The sequence below is a fragment of the Urocampus carinirostris genome, chromosome 4 (assembly GCF_059441175.1).
Source record: "Urocampus carinirostris isolate Australia breed hairy pipefish chromosome 4, RoL_Ucar_1.0, whole genome shotgun sequence".
Classification (NCBI taxonomy): domain Eukaryota; kingdom Metazoa; phylum Chordata; class Actinopteri; order Syngnathiformes; family Syngnathidae; genus Urocampus; species Urocampus carinirostris.
Genome location: NC_142352.1, coordinates 50,811,478 through 50,835,262, shown reverse-complemented (window position 1 = coordinate 50,835,262; position 23,785 = coordinate 50,811,478). Strand labels below are relative to the sequence as shown.

General features: G+C 39.2%; 1 protein-coding gene and 1 pseudogene across 1 annotated transcript in view; one reads left to right on the top strand and one right to left on the bottom strand.

The window, feature by feature from the left end:
- galnt2 (UDP-N-acetyl-alpha-D-galactosamine:polypeptide N-acetylgalactosaminyltransferase 2) overlaps positions 1-23,785 on the top strand; it is a 181,643-nt gene that overhangs the window by 30,359 nt on the left and 127,499 nt on the right. The gene's annotated exons all lie outside the window — the stretch shown is intronic.
- LOC148368112 (U2 spliceosomal RNA) lies at positions 10,863-11,014 on the bottom strand (annotated as a pseudogene).

Here is a 23,785-nt window from a genome sequence, read left to right as displayed (position 1 = left end):
AGGCAATCATGGACTGTGATAGACTGGATGCAGGTTATCTTCAGTGAAGAGACAAATCTGCATTGGACAAGGTGATGATGCTGGCAATGTTGTTTGGTGCCATTCCGGTGAGATTTAAAAAGAGGACTGACTAATGAAAACATCACATTTCCCACACTCCTTAATGACATGGGCCTGCATGTCAGGCAAAGACACTGGAGAGATGGCTGTGGTCAAATCTGCAATAAGTGCACAAATTTACATTGACAATTTGGTCAGCTTTCTTTTTCCTTCAATTGAAAAAATGTTTGGGAATGATGAACTCATTTTCCAAGAGGACATTGTATCATGCCACAGAGCAAAAACTGTGAAAGCATTCCTCTGAGAAAAACACATCTGGTCAATGTCATGGCCTGAAAACAGCCCAGATCTCTACCCAATTGAAAACCGGTGGTGGAAATTGAAAGAAATAGTCCTCAGCAAGGCTCTGACCTGTAAAGAGGATCTGGAAATTGCAAGAAAGGAGAGTTGGCACAGGATTGATGAAGCATACGATTTGTCACCCATCAAGTCCATGCCTCAAAGACTGCAAGCTGTCTTTAATTCGTTTCGTGTTTCTGAATGAATATGTTGCACTTTGGAATGGCCTTATGATTGTTCCATGTTATTGATCTGGGTTTTTCTACAGAATAAATCCTTCTCTAGCATGTCCACCCATAACTCCAGACTTTCTACCATACATACCTCCAAGCTTTATATACCCTTTCCTTTCATCTTTGTTTCACTCGAGGCTAACACTCAACCTTCCTTTTAGTCATCATCCTTCCAATCTCCTCTTTCTCCCACTCAGTCGCACACGAAATTTGAATTTAGAATAATACAAAACATGTCAACGGTAAGGGCAGCACGGCGGCGCAGTGGTTAGCGCTTGTGCGGCACAGTTCATGTCATGGGAACCTGTCGTGGGTTCAAATCCAGCTCCAGACTTCCTGTGCGGAGTTTGTATGTTCTCCCCGTGCTTGCGTGGGTTTCCTCCGGGCACTCCGGTTTCCTCCCACGTTCCAAAAACATGCATTTCAGGTGAATTGGCCGGTCCAGATTATCCCTAGGTGTGAATGAGCGAATGAGTTGTCTGTCCCTGTGTGCCCTGCGATTGGCTGGCAACCAATTCAGGGTGTCCCCTGCCCACTGCCCGGAGATGGCTGGGATGGGCTCCAGCCCCCCCGCGACCCTAATGAGGATAAGCGGTACGGCTGATGAGATGAGATGTCAACGGTAATCAATGATTTATTTGAATGCTTCACATTAGAAATTATAAACGAAAAAAGGAGACATTTTGTAGTCAGTTGTGTATACAGATAGAAATTTTCACAAATTGGGCTGAAAAACATTTTCAGCAAAAAACAACAATACACTATTCATCTGTGGGGATTTCAAAATTGACTTGATGAATCCAAAAAAATCATAAAACCACTGATGAATATGTTAACAGAATGTACAGCATGAGATTATACCCAACTTTATTAAGACCTAGTAGAACGACTTCACCCAGTGCTACACTTATTGACAATATCTTAGTGGATCATTGGTTTGCGTGGGTTTCCTCCGGGCACTCCGGTTTCCTCCCACATTTCAAAAACATGCATGTCAGGTTAATTGGCCGGTTCAAATTGTCCCTAGATGTGAGTGAGCGAGCTAACTGTCTGTCCCTGTGTGCCCTGCAATTGGCTGCCAACCAGTTCAGGGTGTCCCTTGCCCACTGCCCGAAGATAGCTGGGACGGGCCCCAGCACCTCCGCGACCCTACTGAGGATAAGCGGTGGGTGCAGATAATGGATGGATGGATATTTGTAACCATCTGCCAATCTTTACAGTATATGATGATAAGGTAACTAGTCAAAAATCAACTATAGAATATATTTCCAAAATAATATAGGAAATGGAGAGACAATTAAATCACTCAGAGAACTTAGTTAAACAAAACTGGAATAATATATGGCACAGATGTTGTAGATAGTGTCTTTGATATATTTTTGGAAATATTTAGTACAGAATATAATAAAAATTGACTACTGAGGCAAATTAATGTCAGCAATGTCAGCAATAAATCAGTAAATGATGACTTAGAAGAAAAAACACTTTATAGACGCTGCCCTACTTACGAACGGACTACCTTTAGTAAGTTTAATTTGTTCGTTAGTTGCTTCAGTGCTATATTTTTTATGAAATGTATGTTTAAGGTTTATAGAAATATGTTTAAGGCTTGTACTGTATTGTTTTGGACTAAAAATAAACATTTCATAAAATGCTCTATAAAGATAAATAAAGTGAAGTTTAACTTACTTATGGAATATGAGCTTCACGAGTTAGGTGACTTCCCCCTCTGTGGTAAAAAGTGGCAGAAAAAAAGCGATATAATTACTTTTTCAACAGCATCTAGCTTCCATATTCCACTTTCATTTAAAAAGAAACGGGTTGCCTCTTCTTTACACTTCACACCAACCATATTGAAAGGATGCACGAGATATTAAACAACAAAAATTTCAAAGTTCTTAGTGTGCTGAAGATACAGTATGGAATGTTTACACAATAACTAGGAAGAGGAAGCTGGATTTCTTTTTCAGAGTGGATGCTGGGTGACCTCTCAAAGCACCACACGCCGGTGAGACAATAAAAAAAATCTTATTTACAAGTATATTGGGATATTTTTCGACATCCCCCCATCCCGGGTTAGAACATGAAGTAGATGTCATAGTACATGAAGCACAAAGATGTATCTTGCAAACAGAAAAAGAGTGAGGTTAAATGTGCATTTCAACATCAATGACACATTCATCCTCCGACAAATAATGCTGGTTTGCATTTGTTTGATTTGATTTTGAAATGATGGAAGCTATAACTTCAGGGTATGTAGTAACTTTAAGATACAACCGGTGAGAACCAGCAGGAAAAGTATGTGTGTGTCTGTATTTGGCATAAACTTTCGAACAGATTACAGGATGAGCTCAAACTATGTCCAAATATTCATCTGTTGAAATCCACATACAAAAAACAATATTGGCAAAGTACATAGAGGAAGAAAATGGTGTCCAAATGATATAGAAAATGGAAGATGCAAGCTAATCAACATTGTTATTGTCATTATATTATAATAATAACAATGATAATAATTATAACTGTCATTAATTGTTATTATTGTCATTATTGGTGTCTGAATTATATTTATTGATAATTAGCATTATATAATTAATAGATGTGTTAAACTAAATTAATCTGGAATTTTTATAACCGTCGTTATGATTATTATTATAACATTTATGTGATTATTATTGTTATTATTAATAGTGTTATTGGTGTGCAAATAATGTACGTGATCAGAAGCCTTACCTATAGATAGGTCAAGCTTATAATTTAGCTTTTTATTATTGCAACGACTATCATGACTATTATGTTGTTGTTATCATTATCAACTTTGTCTGTTCTTATTGCTATTGTTGAACATTGTTATTACATAACTCTCACCGTCATATTATGCAAATTAATCTCAATCTGTACCTATATTTACAAACAAACTATGAGGTGAATGAATATGTTGGTGAGAATGGCGAAAAACAAACAAAAACTAAATAAATGGGGATACAATCACATAGATATACATCTTAAAAAGAAAACAAAACTGTCACGAGGTAGGTGACCGGACCAGAACGGAGGCAGGAGGCAGGAAGGGAGAACTCTATTGCGTAGACAATCATAACTTTTATTTAACAAAATAACAAAATAAAAGTCGTCCAAAAACTCCGGGACAAAACAGAACAAAAACATTCTTACACTCAGAATGGTCAAGTAAGGTTTCCTCCGACTCAAACTAAACAGGACAGGGCATAACAGAACAGAAAAGGTGTAATGAGCCAACACCCGCAATACCCACAACCCAACTTTAAGTAGCAGCCACGCAATTAGCTGATCTGCTTCAGCTGGTGCCCAGGGGGCGGGGCAGACCGGTTGACACGGCGACCATGACAAAAACAGACATATCCTTTACATCTCAGAGTAAGGGCAGACAAGTGGGAGCTTGATGCCGGGGGCATCTGGCTCAAGCTCCCGTACCTTTTCTTTTTAATGCACGGATCAGGACACTCAAGAATGGTGGTCCTGCTGCCTGGGTGCGGACCACCTAAGATAGCAGGTCCAAATATACTTGTATGCCGGACAACACACACCACATGTAAGTCAGTTTCACCATGAGCCAATGTATATATGTAAACAATCATCACAGTGTCACACATATTTGCTCAGTATTAAGTCTTAGTGATGATAATCAACTGGAAACACAGTTTACATCGTCATAATAGAGACTCTGAAAATGTGTGGAAACAGCAATGATGATAATGATGATGGTAAAAAAGTGATGATGGTGATGATGATAATGAAGATGATGAAGAGACTGTGTATACAAAGAACCAATATATATATGTATATTCATGAGTGTTTTCTACATGTAAATACACAGAAGAGCTAACTGAGACACAATTATTTATGAAGTCAAAGGGGTCAGATTTATTAAGCAAATGCTTCCTTCTCCTCCCTTTTGAACATGGACGACAAGGGTTCACAAACTTTTGCAGGCTGACGCCCCCGTGGCTGCCTAGTTTAATACTAGCCACCTCCCAGCACACCCCAGCCCCCAGGAAAAAGTGTTACCTCCAATCGATAATGCAGTTTTTGGGTTTGGACATTTTTAGCTAGGCACACCATTGGTTATTTCTCTGTGCCTTTGCGAACTTTTTTCGAACGGCGTGAAGGGCGCAATTGCTGCTTTGATGGAGGTTTGTTTACCTCTCTCTCCTTTTGTAGATGCACCTTCTTCGTCTTTTACTTGTAATCCTTTTTAAAAGCTGCGATAATTTTTAAGGTGCTGGTTCATATTACTTGTGTTTCCTCTGGACCCAGCAACTACGCAAAAGTAAATTGTGCAACGTGCGTTTTCTTCAGTTCCCCGGCCGCTTCTTCTAAACCAAAATAGGTCCAAACTAGTGATGTACCGCCCTTCTTCGGTGCAAGATTTGTTTCCTTCTCGTTTGTTAACTTTGGGACTATGTTTACGGAGTCTGCCATGACACTCAATGAGCTCACACTGTGGGTGTGGCATAGTGTTGTGCTTGCAAACTTTGAATCACGTTCATTGGCTGGTGCCATTATTAAAACATGCCTCTGATTGGTCGGCGCGTATAAAAATTGAACAGTAACAACTGTGGTTGCCCAAAACTCACTCACTACAAAACCTTGAAAAAAAACTCAGTGCTTTGCGGTTTCACAACCGCACTACGTTCAAACTTCTGACTTCGTCTTTGGACTGCCGCCCCCTACCGCCTTCCTACCGCCTTCTTCCTCACCACTCCCCCCCCCAGATCTTTCCACCGCTGAATCACTGATGTGCGATAACATTGTCTGTGTGTTTTATTTTCTTTTTTCCATTTGTTGTTTTGTTTTTGATTTTGTTATGCTATGTTTGAAACAAAAGTTTCATTCATTAATTCATACTACTGGCTGAGGAGATTCAGAGCTTCAGGAGGCGATCTCTGTTTTAACAAACATGCCCGTATAAACTAATGCAGGCCGTAGACCGTTAAATAAACAGTGGTCCAAAGTGGTGTCAATCAAAATGTCAGCGGCTAACTTCCCTATTTGGTATAATTTTACAAGTTTAAAGGAGAGTTTTTGAGAGAAACGAACTGAATACAACAAGGATGTCCAACGAAAAAGAAATGCCTTTAGGAGGATTTTGTTTCTGTGATGATTATCATGTGTTTTTGGAGTAAATATTTTCCACTGTTTGATTCTCTGGATTGTCCTGTATGTAAGTAAAGCAATTTTGCGAACATTCAACTCATTTAATGACGGCAAGGGGACATAAATGCTGAGTTACGCTGGCTTTATAGTTTTCAGGTATCTTCGGACTGACTGTGATGCTTCTTTGAGTATATTTTGAATTCCAAGAGTAAGCTTTCCAATCATATGCGGCTTGACATATTTCAGTGACTGGTGATATCGTACAGACACGTATTTGTTGATTAAACAGTCCGGCGGCCCGCCGTTAAGGGGTTAAAATCAAATTGGCAGAAAAAAGAAACTTGTTAAGTGTCTCTTTTACAGCATGTGGAAATGGTTTCAGGAAGCTGACCCGCTAACTCTGCTCATGGTCATAAAAGAAGAAAGAGTTATAGCAAAAATTTGTCAGGTTTGGTGATGTTTGATGGATCGAGCCGTTTGATTATTGATGTTAGAAGTAATCGGAAACCAAACAAACCAATTAATCAGCCCACTGCATTCTTCTAGTGTTTGGAACATTAGGGTGTCATGTCGCTTGACGGATGAAACTGACATTTTTGGTGACATGCTGTGCCCTGTATTGATCAATGTGATTTTTTTTTTAGACTCTACAAACCAATAATTTGGGCACCACAGGAAATTAAAGGATTCTTTCCATTTATCCATGCTAGGATGTGTTTATGGGGGATATTGCCAAAGTACAATTTGAATTGCTCATGAATAGCTGTTTCTTACAAGTTTACTAGGTGCAAAGCTTGAACTTCATACCACCAAGAAAACGTGCTGATTTCTTAGAAATATTCTTTTTTAGGCATTAGGGGATGCTGTCAAAATGTCAATTGTGGCTTTTGCAACTCTTGGCATTCTTTTTTTAATTTAGGGATATATAAATCAACATGACTTGACCAAAAAAACATTACTGACCAAATCAATATGCCTGTATTTCTGAAGAAATTGGTTTACAGGAAGTGTGCATTTTTTTTAGTAGGTGTGTCATGATAAAACCCTCAAACGGTATCTGCATGCCATTATTGTAGCAGCATCCTTCAAGGGCAAAGGTCACAACAAGCAACCAACTTGCATGTTAATGACTGACTCAACTTTGTAGTTAACAACATGAGAATCCTGATGCCAACAGAACATTGTGCAAGATGGTTTGTATACCTAAACTCATGAGTCTCATGAGTTAACAAGTTCAAAATGTGTAATTCTGAGGCAAACTGATGTAACAGAAGACCTCCATTGTTTAACAAAATGTCTTGGCCGGAATTTACTTGGTCTTTTGTAAAGAGCTCACACTTATGCTGACAGTTATGGACTTCACCCATCCTACTGACGTACAGAGTGATGGTTTGACTTCATTTCTGGATTTTTTTTTTCATTTGTAGATCATGTGTCTTCTTGTTTTGTCCCAATTTACTGCAGTTCCAAACAGACCCATGTGAAAAGTGCAATAATTTATGATTTTCCGCTGATTTGCAGTTTAGCTTTTAGGATGAGTACTTATCATGTGCCTGACTGTCTTTGTCAAAAGTCCATTTACAGAAATGAAACTTTTCCATTGAGGCAATGGAAAATGGGCAAGATCCGAGGTGAAATGGCTGTCAGACTCTGCAGTGAACACAGATAAAGATATAAAGAGGAAGAATTGATATGTGTCACCAATATCAGAAATTGATGTCAACGAGTACAGTTGCGCATTAGCCTTCATTTATTGGCACCATTTTCATGAATTTCAGGGCTTGGAGTACTTTTATAAGGACTGGGAGAATCACGTCTACTTATTTAAAAGGTTTTTATCTCAAAAGTTCTCTACTACTGCGAACCCCGTAAAACCTCAGTTGTGATTTAATACTTTTTACATAAATACATAAAACCCTTTTTGGAATGGCCATTTTTGACTTTTCACAATTTGCCACCAGTGAAAATATTTATAGAAGGCAAAATCAGGCCATTACTATAAAACTGTTATATAGCCACGTTAGTCCTACAATTTTGCATTTTACCTAACAGATGTAGATCCATGTCATCACATTTTGCTTGGACAGATGGTCACTTTTCAGAGCCTGAGAGCACTGTGTCTCCAGCTCGCAAAGCAGGGGGAAAGGTCTACAATTTTTTTAAGGCCGCACCGCTGCCAGAGATTGCACCTACGATAAAGGGTGCTCACTCCCTTTAAAAATGGGAAGCTCTAATGGGGTTTAATTCAATTATTATTATTATTATATGGTAATTATTTTTTGGGTCTCAACATCCACATTTTGACGTCATTTTATTGCAGTTTTTGGACATTATAAGCTTTTAAAGTAAAATAATTTCTAAGGGACAAAGCGACCATGATGCCCTTCTCTTCACCCACTCAAAAGATGTAGAGTTCGGAGGGCAGCAGTGCTCCTATCCCTTGCAAAGGGAGGCAATCAATGATGAGTTTGTTTTTTATTAAATTCAAAAAAAATGAAAGGATGCCATTATAAATGTCCAAAAATGCTATGTTTCTGATAACATTTTTTTTACATAAAGTTGGGTAAAAATTGGGCACTGCGGGCTCTCCCGTAGCTTGATGACAACTGTGACTATCTGGAAAATTAAGATTGATTCTCCCTTAATTAGGGTTACAAAATACAGTGTAAGGTTTGTCACGTCTTTGCAATTATTATTAAACTTTGTCTTTCTATTTATGTTTCCCAAAGACCAGTCATACGGGACTCAAAATTGGGATTTTGCCAGTGTGATGTAATGAACAAACCAAAAATGGGAACGGTTCTAAATACCTTCATCCCCTACATTCATTAAAACCTGTTCTGCTTTGAGTGGTCAACAATCACATGCAAGGAAGTTAACTTTAAAGACCCTCATTATAGTCTAATATTTGAGTTTGGTGTATCTAATTTTGATTAAAGTAATTATTTAGTTTTGATATTTTTAAAGAGGGGAGAAATTCAAGAGCCTCTGTTACAATTTATCCACGTTAGTGTTAAGGCTCAATGAATTTTCTGGCAGTGTAATTGTAAATTTCTTCAAAGCTTAATGTTGGGATAAAAATGTTCCTTATTTTCATTGTTATCAACGTTATGAGACATTGTATGCAACAAGATTAGACATGGCACTCCAGGATAAAACGTATAATATAAGGAATTTAGAGAGGAAACAAAGAACATGAACGGACAATTGAAATAATTACAACTGAGTACTTTGAAAAACTGGCCTAAATTGGGATAAATATAACAATAATAATAATAATAATTCAATCAAGAACTTGAAAGAAACATCTCCTGGATGCAACTGGGAGGCATCATCAGTGATATACCCTGGGTTCATTGAGTTTTTCGGGTCTCGCAACATCAGACACTCTCGCCCAGGTGACTCAGCTGAGAATGATCGCGCCTCATATTGCGTCCCAGTAACAGCCCAAGAATCTGCCATTCTGAGCAGCTTCATTAACAGATTTAATGTATTTCTTTTTGGCTGCCCCTGTCACACCCAACCGTCCTAGGACTTTGCAGTAGGATCGTCCAGCAAAACCTCTGCAGCCGACCTCTATTAGCTTAAAGAAAACTTTTCCAGCCCCTGCACACATCCACCAGCTACTTGCGCGTTTCCTTTCTTTGGCTTCCCCAATGCGGTCTTCTCACGGGACTGTAAGTTCCAGCATGATCAGGTGTTTTGAAGCCTCAGAGGTGATTATCATGTCTGGTTGGAGTGATGTTGCTGATATGTGCTGGGGTAACCTTTGTTTCCCAAGGTCGACGTGCAACTGACAATCAGAGGCAATGTGGAGGAGTCCTGTGCACAAGACCTGGATTTCTCCCCTGCCTTGATGAAATTGACTGCCTTGCTCAGGACTTGATGGTATTTTCCCTTGTTGATTGATAGGGTGATGCTCTCAGCAACTGCTTTCAGAACTTGGTCATGGCGCCCATCAGCCAGGGCCTTTGGGCAGCTGCTGAAGTGTTCCAAGGAGCCTCTTCCAGACCAAATGGGACAGGAAGGTTTCTCGCTCTTTCCCCACACTTGAAGATTCACTGGGCTTTGTAAGACATCGTAAACTGCCTGCACAAGAAACCGGACATGGTGGAAGTCTGCTTGTATGATGTTTGACCAGGTTACTTTGCGCTGTAATGTATTCTCCCACCATGTCGATGCTCCCTGCTTCCAGAGTTTGACTGCCTTGCTCACCCGCTCTTCCTCCACACCTGTTCCACACATGTATCATCAGTGATAACAGTAGTGCAATGAATGTAAGTGCAATAGCATTTGGCAGCAGCTAAATTAGTTAATTGTCAGTGGAAGAACTTTGTGTTGTGCCATTGTTATGCCCATTTAAAGGGGACGAGATGTAAAGAAATAAAAATGAGACACTTTTCCTCTTCGTGAACACAACAAAACTTGATCCCAAAATATATTCAGAGTATACATTCAGTTTACAATCATGTCTTTTTGTAACAAGTAGTGCAATAATGTTTTTTTAAACCAGTAATCACAAAATCACTGTCCAAATAACTGCACAAATTTAGCATCAAAATGATCAATAATCATTACCTGTAAAACCTCTCACATCAGCAGATGTTCAGATGCAACATTACTACTGAAACTAGAACAAAATTAAATTTGACGCCCGTGCAATATAAAGCAGAGCTATCCACATAAAATGGCAAAGGCAGGCTAGCTAGCTCTAAAACAATCATCACAGTGTCACACATATTTGCTCAGTATTAAGTCTTAGTGATAATAATCAACCGGAAACATAGTTTACATCGTCATATAAAGTAAGCAAGGTGCTTTGTGCAACTTTGGCCCACTTAACGGCAGTTTTACCTGTAAAGGGGACGAGAGTAATAAAAGAAAAAGGAGATGAAAGTGTGCAGTCCCCTACAGAGCTCACTGTGCCAGACCAAAGTGGGGTTTGGGGTTTTTAAGGGTTATTGTTCTATCTTCGTTATTCATTATTCGTTATAGGTCAGTTCATAATACGCTACAAAGCCTAGGAGCCGGGACACTTACTCTCAGCCTAAAGGCCAAGCTAAGGTCCTAGCCCTAAAGCCTTGCTGCGATCATTGCGAATGCACCGTTCCCGGAGGTACTGCAATACCGGGCCGATGCGTGGAGTGGACAGAGCAAGCTCTTATTCCATCTCACAAGTCAAAAACTATAGAAATGATCAAGGCTGAACCACGGCCAGAATCATGACAGATGCTACTGAGAGATATCAGCACCAATATATTCCTTCGCGCTTAGCCACGTGCCAGACCAAAGTAATCGATCCTCAACGATAGTTACAGACTTTGCAGTCAATCGTGGATGTCCCGATTTATCTTATGCTGTAAGGCAATACTACACAGTAACACTGTTGGAAATAAACATACAACATAATAGAAAATTGGTAATAAACTAATACTAAAAAAAACTTATGGCTAAATGAAGACGTGGTTCAACTGTGCAAATAGACAAAAAAGAAACATTTTTTTAATAAAGATAAACAAATAAACAGTCTACTACACCCTCACGTAGGTTACTACAAGTGTCATCATGACTTTTACATTCATTTGAAGAAAGCTTTTGACTTTCAATTTCATTTGTATTGCCAACAACCTTTTGGAATCCTTTGTGTTTGCAATTTAAAGAATACGTGTGCATTGTATAACAGTACACAATGTCACAACAAAATGGATCATAAAAAGATGCATTTTATGACGAATGGTATGTTTGAGAAGACACCTACAGCACGTTTTACTCAATTTCAAACTGTTTGACAAATTGCCATGCCTTGCATTATTAATAATAACTCTAGAAAGGAAGGAGTTAAAAAGATAAGTAGACCCTTTAAAATGAGAAGCAAACAGGGAACTGCTTCAAAAACGTCTACGAGTGAATTATTTAATGAAATGTCATGGATAGTCAACATGTGTGAAGTGTTATCTAAAATGTAGTTCAAATATTAAGTAATTGTGGCATTATCAGTGTCTAAATCAGTATTCCTACAATGAGTCTGTCCTCATGATTTAATTAAAGCCTTGACTGATGTTTTGTTGTCAATTGCAGTGAACATTTGTCTCTGAATGGGTACATGAGATTTATTTACTCATTATTGTTCCTAGATCATTTGAGTCACAGTCTTTGCTTTTTGTTACTTTTGGTTTACAATTGACTACAGCTCGTGTGCTCCCTTTTTACCAGCATAAAAAAAGCTGGTGTGACTCAGTCAACTGACCAAAAACCCTCAAAGACACAATGGAAATTCCAGTACTATAAAAACAAATTGGGAGTGTAAGCAAAATCCAACTGCCTTTTTATATAGGTCATAATCCATAGGTCATAATGCAAATGAAAAATGATGCCTTCCCCCACTGAGAGTAGCAATTTGTTTCAAAGGGCCAGCGCACTGTTACAGAGTCAGTGTGTGTAATGAGCCCCTTTTAAATGCCTTACATATGCTCTTCGCCTGTTTAACATGTTGGTAAATTTAACACGTTACAATGAAGACCCCTGCAGACAAGAACACATCATACAGTCATGATCAAAATGACTGACTGATGCCTCGTTTTGATGTTTGATCTGGCAATTCTTGAATTTTTGGTTTTTGGTTTGAACAATTTTATTGACACTTTTAAGAGCAATTAAACACATTCACAATTTCATTATATCATATTCTACCAATATAAGGTTTGAACAATTTTTAGTGACACTTTTAACAGCAATTAAACACATTCACAATTTCACCATATCATATTCTAACAAGGTTTCTGGAGGTCCAGATGGCGTCTTTGATGGTCTTCTTTATTTCCGCCAAAGATTTTAGTTCTTGTTTGATCTCTCAGATTTCATCATTAAATTTGATCCCCTTTTGTGTTAGGGTAAATACAGAGAATAGAACTTCAGTGTTATTAAACTTGCGGGCGGAATTTGGAACATCCTTACTTGCATCCACCATCTCCTTATGCCTGCTCATTCATGATGCACATGTATTTCACATGTATTTCTTAGACTTGCTCGATTAAACTCTTCTTTGTCATCTATTTTGGGGTTTGGGTTGGTGTTTGGGACTGAACTTTAAGAAGGCCTCTTCTTACTTTCAACAGTTTTGTGCTACATTTAACAAATAAAAGCAAAAGCAAAAACAAAAAAAGCAGGGAAGAGCATGATGTCACTTAACTTGTTGCGCCTCAACCTGAAAAGACTGAAATGTTATTTATCGGTCCATCTAAATGACATGACTTGCTCTCAAAAACTGCTCTTAATATTGACAAATGTAATATCACACAGAGTGACTCAGTCAAAAATTTAGGTGTCATATTTGACCCCAACCTGTCCTTCCAAACACACGTTAAGAATTCCTAGAACAGCTATTTTCCCCATCTTCGCAACATTGCTCAAATTTGCGCTATGCCTTCCTAGTCTGATACAGAGATTATAATTCATGCGTTTGTTACCTCCCATCTCGATTTCTGTAATGTACCACTCTCCGGTCTCCCAAAGTCCAAAATCAAGAGCCTGCAGCTAGTACAAAATGCTGCAGCGAGGCTTTTAACTAAGACAAGAAAATATGATCAAATCACTCCGACCTGCATTGGCTCCCTGTTAGGCTAAAATGTGAATTTAAGGCTCTGTTGGTATTAAACAAAATCATGCATGGACTTACTCCCACATATCTTTCAGACTAAATTTCTCCCAATGTTCCGGCCTTTGCTCTGAAAATGCTGGTCTACTTGTGATCCCAAGAACCAAGAAAAAATCCGCAGGTTTGAGAGTGTTATGCATTTGGGCTCCGGAGTTGTAGAATACTCTGAGATTTGATTTGCAACCTCAGTGAAACTGTTTACATCTAGGCTTAAAACCCGTTTATATCCTATATCTTATGAATTACCTATATTTCATGTTGACAATATCTGTGTATTGTTTGTTAGTGCAACTTCCGTTGCAGGCTGGTCATCCTGGAAAGGGTATTACCTTATGTGCAGTCCCTTCTCAAGGTTTCTTCATTTTCCTCATATATGTTTTAGATCAGTGGATGGTGTGAAAATAGTCTGTACTTTGCAATAATCTTTGGTTTGTGCAGCCCTTTGAAACTCCTTGCGATTAAGGGCTATACAAATAAACATGACTTGTCTTGTTTGTGTCAACAACATTTGCAGGTTTTTATTGTTTTAGTTTTTTTTAATTTGCAGCGTGCACATGACAACATAAACATACAAAAGAGTTTGATACCTGCTTAATATCAGTGGACCATGAACACTGACAAAATGTTGGCTAACTGAAACGCTTCTCTTTTTATGGCATAGAAAAATATGGGCCCAAAGAACTGGATTTTCTTGAGCTAGGCTCTTTTTTGTGATTTTCAGCAATACTAACACTTATTACCTCATCATCTTTGTTAATAATAGATTTACTTTACCATTTTCAATGTGTAATACTTTCACAGTTTTATTATTTGTATTGGCAGCTCTCGCTCCAATTTTTTATGATGAGGTCTCATCATGCGGATACTTTGTTCTTGTTGTGGGCGTAATCACAGAGCAGCATTGTGGTCGAGGAAGCAACAGTCATTTAAGTGTTCACTGAGAGGAGGATGAGGTAGAAGGGGATCATCAAAGAAAGCAAAGAGGAGGAAGGGGGATGTTGGGGTGAAAAAGCGAGGAGGCTTGCGGTTGATGAAAGAGTGTGCACAGTCAAGTTAGATATTTTTAATTCCGCCCCCATTGGGCCAGCAGCATTCAGGCCTACGCATTCCCTCGGCTCACACTTTATGGGATGATTCAGTGTCTGGGTCCTATACCTCGGCAGTGCCTCTCTTCTCCTCCAGACATTCCTCTTTGGTCAGTTCAAGCCTTTCCCTTTTTAAGTGTCTTATTAAAGTTGGATGACAATCGGAACCTTTTTAACAAATGCATTATTAATTGGAATCCAATAGAACGGTTCTTTGCATCTGTTACTGATATGGCAAACCGGATTATTGTTCAGTATTGATGTTTATCCAATATAATCTGGAACAGCCTGAGTCTGCCCATATCCCTCCCAGGCAAACACAGAGGTAATGATGCATGATTTTATATCTTCTCGTTTAGAGTACTGTAATGCCCTGCTCTTTGGTCTTCCCCAAAAACATTTTCAGCTAGCAGCTACTACAAAATTCAGCAGCACGTGTGCCTATGGGAGGCTGGGGGATCACATTACACCAGTTTTGAAATCCCGGCATTAGCTTTCCGTGTGTATGTATATATATATATATATATATATATATATATATATATACATACAGGGATCAGAATGGAGATTTTCATTTTCAGCTGAAATAGCCAGGGTCCAGGAATAAAGCAGGGCGGAGCTCCAACACCCCCCCCCCCACACACACCCGCGCCGCCACCGCACCCCCCCCCCCCCAAGCTCCTGGGTTTTAGGCAATTTACTTGTCCAAAACCACGCTTATATTTATCATTTAAGTAACATTTTTAGAAGATTAAAATAATTTGCCCACATAACTGATTTTTTTGTAAATACTGCAAGATAAGTTCAAATGCAGTTCAGTCCCTGCAGGTTGAGCAACAATGCGGCCAATTTTTCTAACGGCCGCCAGGGTGCGCCAGAGCAATAAAGGAAAGAGTGAGACAGTCGGATTTTGAATTTGTTTGCTACGCAAGAGAAAAAGTGAAAAAGTCGGAATGCCTTTGGGGTTCAAAAACAGCGGAAATCCGCGGATCCGCGGAAAATTCTGATCCCTGTATATATATATATATATATATTTTTTTTTTTAATTGATTTATTTATTTATTAATTTTATAAGCTAGTTTTTAAATGTCTTAATTGTCTTGGGCAGGGGTAATTTTAGGTTCAGAGCTTTGGGGAGAGCTGAGCACCCAGATCAGTGGTGGGTAAACTACGGCCCGCGGGGCACAGGCTTCCTCCTCCGGCCCGCTATACAAAAATTGTCAAATGATAATGACAGTATATCTCATCTCTTCTCATTAGTTGCACCGTTTATCCTCAGTAGGGTCGCGGGGGTGCTGGAACCCATCCCAGCAATCATCGGGTAGTGGGCAGGGGACACCCTGAACTGGTTGCCAGCCAATCGCAGGGCACACAGGGACAGACAACTCGCTCGCTCATTCACACCTAGGGACAATTTGGACTGGCCAATCCACCTGAAATGCATGTCTTTGGAATCTGGGAGGAAACCGGAGCGCCCGCAAGCACGGGGAGAACATACAAACTCCGCACAGGAAGTCCGGTAGCTGGATTTGAACCCACACAGGAGACCTTAGAACTGTGCAGCACACGCGCTAACCACTGCGCCGACGTGCTGCCCAATGACTGTATATCTCATCTCTCTCATCTCATTAGCTGCACCGCTTATCCTCAGTAGGGTCGCGGGGATGACTGTATATATTGTAGTAAATATAGTACTGGTAATAAAAACATTTTGTTTTGTTGGAAAATTTGCTTTAAAACAGGGACCTAAGATATTATTTTGTCCTTGTTCTGATAAGAAGAGAAATACTACTACAGTAATACTATGATACAAAAATACAATTACATAAATACTACAACAGAAATACTACAAAAATACTAGTACAATAATGTTAAAAATTTCAAAAGAAATTCTACCAAGATTCTAATATGGAAATACTTCAAAATACTTCTACAGAAATACTTCTTAATAGACGATAAAACAAAAACACTGTTACATAAATATTGGAATGGAAATACTACAAAAATACTTCTACAGAATTATTACAGCAAATACTACAGTAATACTACAAAAAGATGTACTATGGAAATACTACAAAAATAATTCTGTAGAAATACTAAAACAAAAGTAGAGTAATACTATAAAAAATACAATAGAAAAATTAGAAAAATCCGACTGCAGAAATACTACAAAATACCACAAAAATACAACAAAAGTAATACTACAGATATACTACAAAGACTTTACAATGGAAATACCACAAAAATTAAATTACAAAAATACTAAAAAATAAAAGTACAGTAATAGTACTGCAATTCTACAAAATCATGATTACATACTATAAAGACAACCAAATTAATACTATATATATACTAAAAACATTTTACTTTTGGAAATACATCAAAATACTACTGCAGAAATAATACGATGTGGTGCTAAAAATCAAATAGACTGAACCATTTCAAAGCAGTGAAATATTTCTGATGCTGTGTTGTTTATTTTTGTTTTGTTTTACTTGAAACATGCTAGATTTTATTTATCATATTTGGGCCTATCCTGTCCTTTTTTCAGGAAAAGAGAGTTTAAAAGAAAGATCTAATTGTTGGGGATGCTTGAGTCTGATTTGCCTTTATGATATTAACTCTCGTGGTCCGTGTGGGTCTCCGGCAGCGGTTTGTTGAATGTTCCTAGGGTAAAGCAGCATACAGTATTTTTAGTCCTCCCCAATGGAAACGTCTCCCGGAGAACTTCAGGTCTGCAGGGGACCCTTGATCAAAACCCACTTTTTTAAAATATGGCTTTAACTGATCATTTATTTAGTTTCAATGAATGAAAATCCTGATACCAACTGCTGCCACCCCTATCTGTGTGGATAAAGACTCCCTCATGTTCATTTCCCCACTTGGTTGGACGGTGCCTTCCCATAACCAGCTCAGTAGCCTAGATGGTAAGGCGCCCGCTTTGAGACTGGGAGGTTCGGGTTCGCGCCCCGGCCGAGTCATTCCTAAGACTTAAAAAGTGGTCGGCGGCGCCCTCTGTTGGCTGCGGCTGCATCGGCTCGCTACAACGGGTCAGGTGCAATCGACATTTCGTTCTGTGTACATTGTTACACAGAATGACAATACAAGGAAATTATTATTATTATTATTATTATAATCATACTTTATTTATTTTACTATTTTTTTTAAACGTTATTTCAACCGTTTTGTGTATCTGTGTGTTAGGTGTTTCACTTTGTTGGATGGGCATAAAGGAAGGGATTTTATTTATTACACTGAATCTCTGTTTTTGGGCGGCACGGCGGATGAGTGGTTAGCGCATCCGCGGCAAGGTTCTAAGGTAATGGGATTGAATCCTCCTGTGCGGAGTTTGCATGCTCTCTTCTTGCTTGCATGGGTTTCCTCCGGGCACTCCGCTTTCCTCCCACGTTCCAAAAATATGCATGCCAGGTAATTGGCCGGTCAAAATTGTCCCTATGTGTGAATGAGCAAGTGAGTTGTCTGTCTCTGTGTGCCCTGCGACTGGCTGGTAACCAGTTCAGGGTGTCCCCTGCTCACTGCCCGAAGATTGCTGGGACGGGCTCCAGCACACCCTACTGAGGATAAGTGGTGCAAATAATGGATGGATGGATGATTGTTTTGTTGTGCTTTTTTTTTATGTGCCCCGATAGCTATAAATTCAAATCATAACCATAGGAAAATAATTAAGTCTCATCCAACTTAATTTTAGATCATCAGCTTATATATGCATGCACATTATCAACTGGAATCCAGATAATGCTGTCGTGGACTTTTGGGCAATTTTACAGGCTTGAGGCGTAGTTGCCTGCATGGACTTTTTGTACAATTTTACATATTACCTATGTATCATTTTCTGGTTCACTATGTTGTGTGTATTGTTACCTAATGCAAAATCTATTGCAGCATTGTCATCCTGGTAGAGGCATTACCACTTGTGATCCCCCTCTAAAGGTGTCTTATTTCCTGTTGAAGTTTTGAGGTTTTTCTTGCCTGCATGTTGGTTTCAGATTAAGAGATGGCGTAATTGTGACTACTTCAGAAATTCTGGATAGAAAAAGAGAAATCAAGTCTGTAATGTACTGCCTATGTAATAGTGCTGGGCTAGTATCATGATTTTGATGCATTCTGACAAATCCGATGCTCGGTTTTGGGTCTGCTATTGGGTTAATGCAGGTATACGATCCAGAATGAATAGGTTAGTTGTTGGCATTCAAAAATGTGGCTTACAGAGGTCACTAGGCATTGTGTAAGTGAGTTCTGTAAATAATCGAGATAATTTTGCTTTGAAATCTTTTTTTTTTTTTTTTCAAACTGCTTGATGATCTCCAGCTTTACTTTGCCTTTGCTTTGAATCTCACACCAATACTGCTCTTTTATGGCCCACAATGGTCTTTTTTTATTCAGCCTGCTACACATAAAAAGCAAGCATCGTTTGTGAATGATTTCCTGCAGTACTACAACAATCGATGACGCACCAGTTGTCTTTTAAACACCGTGGACATGCCAGGAGGCATTCGAGCTGATGGGTTAATTCCCAAAGTAGCAAGAGGACGTGTCTTGTTTTTTATTTTATTCGGTTCATGTTCTTGTGTACCTAAAGTATTAGAGGTTGACCGGTAATCAGGTGGGTCGATTATTGGCACTAATAGTTGGGAATTTCACTGATATCATTATCAGTATTTATCTTTCATTCGACAAGGCGACTATTAAGTCTCATGCAACCGAAACTCTCTCTTTGCTCTGACACCTCCCCTCCTCAATCCTGCTATCCGTCCCGCACCTTCTGATTGGATAAGCAACCAGGGGCAGAACCACTAAAGCCAGAGAAAGCTGCAGCTTAGCTAACTTGTCCCCACATACCTGTGTTTGTCATAGAAAGGTGTTTTTTGTGATTAAAAGATAGCGTAAAATGTGTAGTTAACTTTTTTTAGGGAGGTAAATTCAGGTGGAGACTGATTTATTAACTCTTATAACATTAGTTTTTCAATCAAGCCTGTGTGTTTGGGATTGAGACATAAAAAGCACGCTAAAGTGGAAGTGATGAGCTCTTATCGTAACATGAGCTCGTCACACTGGCTCTAGAACAGGAGTGCCCACACTTTTCAATTTGCGGCCTAAATTTATTTCCTACTCTTAGTTTTTGGTTTAAGTGAAAGATTGGTCTTGTTAGTTGTGTTGAAATTCTAATTCTCTGTAAAAGGGTTCAGAAAGCTTCTAAAGTTTTATTTGAATGTATAACAAACATTCTTTATTTTTGCATTATTAAATAATTATTACACCAATCTTTTAACCTTTACAGTAAATGAATCTATTATTGGCTTCCTCTTAATACAAGTAATTGGTATCGGTCTTTGAAACACCCATATGGGTCGATCACTAAAATATATGTCTTTATGATGAAAATAATGTAATTCAAACCAATAATTGCAAACTTATTAACTCAACACCATATTCTAATCAATTTTGTGTTATGTAGCGATTGTCACTCGCAACTACGCTTTATTCAATATTTATAAAACAAAAAGAGATGGAAAAAGGCATTCCTTTTGTGGATTTTTACTAAATTCACTTTAATAACACAAAACATTTAGAAAATAACTTTTCTTGTTGGTACTTGAGTGAAAGTAAAATACAAAATAAATATCTTGAATATCCATTTAAAACCATTTTAATTAACTTGTTGCTTGTTGATATGGCCTAAATTACGACCCAAAAGACACATGCCTTGGTTTACTGATAAAACTAGATCGCTTACACAAGACTGCAGGAAATCTGACCGAAAATGGTGCGCTACCAAGCTTGAGGTTTTCCATCAAACCTGGTGTGACAGCTTGTTAAAGTATAAAGCAGCCCTTGCCTCTGCGAAATACAGTGGAACCTCGGTTTTCGAACGCCTCTCAGTTCGAGCAAATCTGAGTCCGACCAAAAATTTCGAGAAATTCTTGCTTCGCTCTTCGGTCAAAAAATCGGAGTTCGAACGCCGGTAATGCTTGAGTGCGTACGCTAGGGTGCTATGCTGAGCGGCGTACGGGTGTAGATCGCTCTTTTCGTGACCAACTGTTATCGCTTGCGAACGTGCTCCGTTTTGCTTTTGCTTTTAATATAGGTGTACGAAGTGTTCTAGCCCCTAATTATGCCTCCGAAGAAAGTCAGTGCAAGCAGCAAAGTTGCTACAGATGAAAAAAGAAAAGTAGTGCGTACAACTATTGCATTTAAGAAATAAATAATGGCAAAATATGAAGGAGGTGTGCGAGTGTCTGATCTTGCTAGGGAATGCAGCATGGCTAAATCTACGATCAGTACGATACTAAAGAATAGGGAGGCTGTGAAATCTGTGAGTCACTTTAGAAAAGTGCTAAAAAGAAGGCAGAAGCAAGTGTCATTAGATCGGTATTTTAAGAGAAAAGAACATCCTTCCAAACAATAATTTTCCTTCCTCCTCCATCCCTCTTCCCACCGTCCACCTGCGCCTTCTGCTGACCACCACAAAGGTAAGAAATCCTATTCAGAATTCTTTTCTTTATCCTTTTTTTAATTTTTACACGTTCATGATAGCATAATCTTTCGTAGGGAAGATTACGACAACGCGAACGTACGATAATTTTGGGTTAGCTTTATGTTTACGTTAAACATTCAAGGTAAATATTAAGGGTGTTGGAACGGAGCCCCCTTTCCAATGAACCGCTCACCACTTGTTGTGGAGACCCGGGTGCTAAATGACTTGTAACCGACCTGATTTTTTTATTTTTACACGTTCATGTTAGCGTAATCTTTCCTACGGAAGATTACGATAACGCGAACGTATGATTAGCCTGCGTTAGCTTTATGTTTACGTTAAACATTCAAGGTATACATTCAGGGTGTTGGAACGGATTAAAACGATTTACATTATTTTTAATGAGAAAAATGATTTCGGTGATCGAACAAATCGGTTTTCGAACAGGGTTCTGGAACAGATTATGGTCGAGAACCGAGGTTCCACTGTAGGCCCTTTTTTCGAAGGTGAATGCAGCACAAAAAAATAACCCCAAAATCCTCTTCGACACTATCATCGCTAACGAGGCAACAGATTATTCCAGATAGTTTCTCCCATTCAGCCCATGACTATATGGTCTTATTTAATAAGAAGATTCAACGCATACGGGAAGAAATTTCTAAAGACGATGTAAATACGCCACATGTGAAGTCACATTTATTTATACAGCCTTTAATTACAAAAATGTCTCAAAGGACTGCACAGGATTACAGTACACCATTACCTGATCTTAAACCAACATGCGGGCAAGGAAAAACTCAAAACCTCAGCGTGAGGAAAAAAGAAACCTTGAGAAGGGGGCCTCACAAGTGGTAATCCCCCTTCCAGGATGACCAGATTTAGCATTGAGTTACAGTACACAAACATAGTAAACACTAGGTAACATGTTGGAATTTGTCCGGAAGCAACCGGCAACGACGCCCCCAGCCTGTAAAATAGTCCAGAAAGTCCAGCAACGACGCAGCTTCCCATCTCTGCCAGCTGGTCAATGCAGGCGTTGACATGCTTCAGGTCAGACGCTGGTCTGCTAACTCATCTCAAATCGTCCTTCCCCTTCCTATCACCACCAGCCAGGCAGTCGGAAAAAGACAGGACAATACAAAATATTAGGTGGGCATCAATCATACGCTTTTGAATAGAAGTGTGTCTTAAGTCTAGATTCAAAAACTTCCACTGAGGTTGCAGATCTTATCTCCGGAGGCAGAGCATTCCATGGCAGCGGGGCCCAGATGGAGAACGCTCTTAAGCCTGCAGACTTCATGGCTCTCAGAGTCACAAGTAGACCGGCATTTTCCGAGCGGAGGCTCCGTTGCAGGGACATAGGGGGAATAAAATCAGAGAGATAAGAGGGTGCAAATCCATGCAAACATTTGTATGTTAATAAGAGAACCTTAAAGTCACATCTTAAGTGGACTGTGATTTAGTGCAAGTTGGCCAATACAGGAGTAATATGCTCAAACTTTTTTGTCCTAGTCAAGAGTCTAGCTGCCGCATTCTGAACCAGCTGCACACTTATGATGCTAGACATCGGGAGACCAGAAAGCAATACATTACAGCCGAGAAGTAATAAACGCATGAATTAAAACCTCTGCATCTGATTGTGACAGCATCGAACGAATCTTCGCAGTATTACGGAGGTGGTAGAAAGCTATTCTAGTAATATTTTTCACGTGTAACTCAAACGACAGATTAGGATCAAACACCTAGATTTTTGACTGAGTCACTAGGGGTGATATTACATTTTTCTAGGTTCAGGGCAGTGTTTGAAAACAACTCACGACAATGAGCTGGACCAATAATCAATATTTCAGTTTTTTCTGGGTTAAGGTGCAAAAAATTAAGTGACATCCATCTTTGAATCTCAGTAAGGCAGGCCTCAGGATTTCTTAACTGTCCAGTTGTCTCCAGTGGCACATACAGTTGAGTGTCATCTGCATAGCAATGGAAACTAATATTATACTTGCGGATAATGTCACCAAGCGGAAGCATATAAGTACTAAAAAGGTGACAAATACACAGCCCTGTGGAACGCCACAGAGGATTAGATTGTTTAGAGGTCAGATTGCCGTAATTAACACATTGCATCCTGTCTGACAGGTAGGACCTAAACCACGAGAGTACAGTTCCTGAGTTACCAATGCATTCCAGATGAACAAGTAATATGTTGTGGTCGACAGTATCAAAAGCAGCACTGAGATCCGGCAGCAGTAACATTGATGAGGCACCGGAATCTATTGCTAAAAGGAGGTCATTAGTTACTTTAGCCAGGGCTGTCTCAGTCGAGGCATTTGCCCTAAATGCTGACTGGACACTTTCAAAGAGGTTATTTTCCGACATGAAGTCATTTAGCTGCTGTGCAACGAACTTTTCAAGTAATTTTGCAAAAAAAGGCAGATTTGACACTGTCCTATAATTACCTAGGCTTTCTGGGTCAAGGTTAGGTCTCTTAAGCGTGGGTTTAATGACTGCAGACTTGAAGGCTACAGGAACAATACCAGAGGATAGCGATATATTAATAATATTTAAAACTGATGGTTCTAAGATCCCAAACACATCCTTCACCAGTGAAGCTGGAAACGGATCAAGCAGGCAAGTAGTTTGTTTGGCCCTGCTGACCATCTGTGTAAGACTATCAAGGGACAAATCATTGAAACTGCCGACACGGTCCTTACTTAACTCCTCCACATCTTTGAGGTAGGACGGGGTTGCAGAGCGTTCATTTAAGATTTCATTCCTGATGAGT